Source organism: Palaemon carinicauda, chromosome 37 (assembly GCF_036898095.1).
Source record: "Palaemon carinicauda isolate YSFRI2023 chromosome 37, ASM3689809v2, whole genome shotgun sequence".
NCBI classification, from domain to species: domain Eukaryota; kingdom Metazoa; phylum Arthropoda; class Malacostraca; order Decapoda; family Palaemonidae; genus Palaemon; species Palaemon carinicauda.
Window position 1 is genome coordinate 61,570,307 of NC_090761.1, and position 2,500 is coordinate 61,572,806.

Sequence of the window (2,500 nt, forward strand, 5' to 3'; positions counted from 1 at the left end):
GAGAGATTGCGTCCCGGACATTTGCGTCCCTGGACATTTGCGTCCATGGACATTTGTGTACCTGGGACATCTGTGTCCCTGGACATTTGTGTACCTAGGTTATTTTCAAATATTATTAACCTACATATGAAAAAGCAATTATTAAGGGATAAAAGAAATAGATTTGATGGAATTGTAATTTTATTTTTGTTTAAGAGGGGTATTACAAGTTGAACAGATAATTCAGAATGTATGAATATACATTTTAAGAAATTATTCTTGTTTTCAGGAGAATATTTTTCCAATAGTGGAATTGCAGTTTTATTTTTTGTTTAAAAGTAATAGCAATCAAAGATTAAAAAAACAAAGAAATTATAGGTTAAATAAATAATTCAAAATGTATGGATATTGTGAGATATCCCTCTTAAGAAATTTATCTTGTCTTCAGGAGAATATGTATCCAAGAATCCTTTCTGAGCTCCAATCTCAAAGTCAGTTAACAAAGATTTTGGATTAAGTTGCAATAAATATGTGAAAAGTCGAATATACACTTCCTTTGCCTTTCCAGGGAGGAGGGCAAAAACTCTGAAAATACTAAATGAGCTCTCTCGTGTATGGATACAATATAGTTGATAAAATATTAATGGGCTGATTTTAAAAGTACCATCTGCTGCTCAGTTAGGAGACTTTGCTAAATCTTCTAAGCCGTTATCCATTGCAAAGATCAGTATTCTCTTCTCATGTTCGATGCCAGAACCAAACGCAAGGAACTTTTCCCCAGTCGCGAGAAAACAGTAGGATTCTGGAATCTCAAAATTATTTATTTGCCGTGGGATACGGGGCGCATTATGTGCCTTTTGTTTCCATGGACGTATATTTCTTCCCATTGATGAAAAACTAGGCAGCTTTGAAATAGAATGCTCATCTTCATTAGCGATCGTTTCTCCGTTAAGACTTCTTGATGGTTCATACGTTAACACTGAAGTATTTTTCAACTGGGACATAGCTTCTTGTGCTTTGACTTCTGCAGCTGAGGAGCCATGACTATGCTCATTGTGGCATGCTGTAACTACGTCTTTCACTGTATGAATTCTTGCTTTGCAAGATCGCACTACACACCTCCAGTATGTTTTTGTTTCATCAGAGTTTTTCTTATGATAGTGGTAGCTGTAATTTTCATTGTCCACAATTATTTTCCACCAATGTTAGATTTCCGGAACTTAGCCATGGGTTCCGAGTTTCGAAATATATAAAATCCTAATACCAATAGATGTTTGTGTTACACACTGCTGGCGAGAACTAGTATTGCTAGCTTATTTTTCTCCTGCTTTAGAAAAGATTTTTTTCTATTATTTCTGGTAAACTACCTTTCAGCTTGTTTAAAGTTACTAAAGGTATTAATGAAGTGAATTTCTATACCAAACAATTCTTGGGTTTATATATAAAGGTAAGGTGTAACTGAGGAGAGAGAGAGAGAGAGAGAGAGAGAGAGAGAGAGAGAGAGATTTTAAAATATGGTAAATTCAAAATATTTTGGATACTTATATGTCCAGGTACACAAATGTCTAGGGACGCAATTGTCCCGGTACACAAATGTCCAGGTACTCAAATGTCCGGGGACGCAAATGTCCGGGACGCAAATGTCCGGGACGTAAATGTCCGGTACGCAAATGTCTGGGACGCAACTGTCCGGCCACCCATAAACGGACGCGTGTGAAAGGACATGTCTGAGACCTTTGTCCTACAGTAGACAAGCAACGGCTGATAACTATAATATAAACTTCTGTTTACAAACACTGCTCCGTTAAGACCAATCCTTTCCAGTACCTCTTTGTTCCCATCTATGTAACATTTTCATTGGATTCCCTCTACTGTTAATTCCTTTCCGATTCATACCTTCACTGTTTTAGACATTCACATTATTTAGTGCATCGACTACATAGCCTTTTTATTTCAAACTGCTAAAACGGTTTCTCCTCTTTAATTCAAATTCAATAAAGACATTTCACTTCCCTAAAGAAGAGTTGGGTCAATTTTGCCTTATTAAATTGCCACATTTGGCTCCTACAAATTATATAAATCTCTTAAAGACTTTGGCCCGCAGCCTACTGCCTTTCTGCCTTCATGTTATTTGAGACACTTCTTTTCTCTTACTCCCAAAATACTTATAAGAATCATCTATTTTCATTCTTCCATCATTCATATAAAGATTCGGTTTTTCCTCTTGGTTTCCATTTATCCTCCTAGGCTCCATCTTTGATGGACCCTAAGTACTAAATTTGTGTAGCTGCCTAATTTGTGGAAGTTTAACGCACAATTGTTTCATTAAAGATTCCACAGATACAGGAATGATATGTCATGGACCGTTTTGTTGCCTTTTGTCTGTAGCCCCTCTGTTATAAAAGCGGATGGATGTTACTTATACATAAATATATAACTATATATAACTATGTATTTATATAGATATTTAAGGAATATCTCTCCGGATAAACTGAGCTCCAGATAGTATTCAGGATAAGAG

The 2,500-nt window shown here is 36.1% G+C and overlaps 1 protein-coding gene across 1 annotated transcript in view; it reads left to right on the forward strand.

Annotated features, from left to right (window-relative positions):
• Positions 1–2,500, forward strand: part of LOC137629726 (nephrin-like) — a 241,279-nt gene that overhangs the window by 51,012 nt on the left and 187,767 nt on the right. The gene's annotated exons all lie outside the window — the stretch shown is intronic.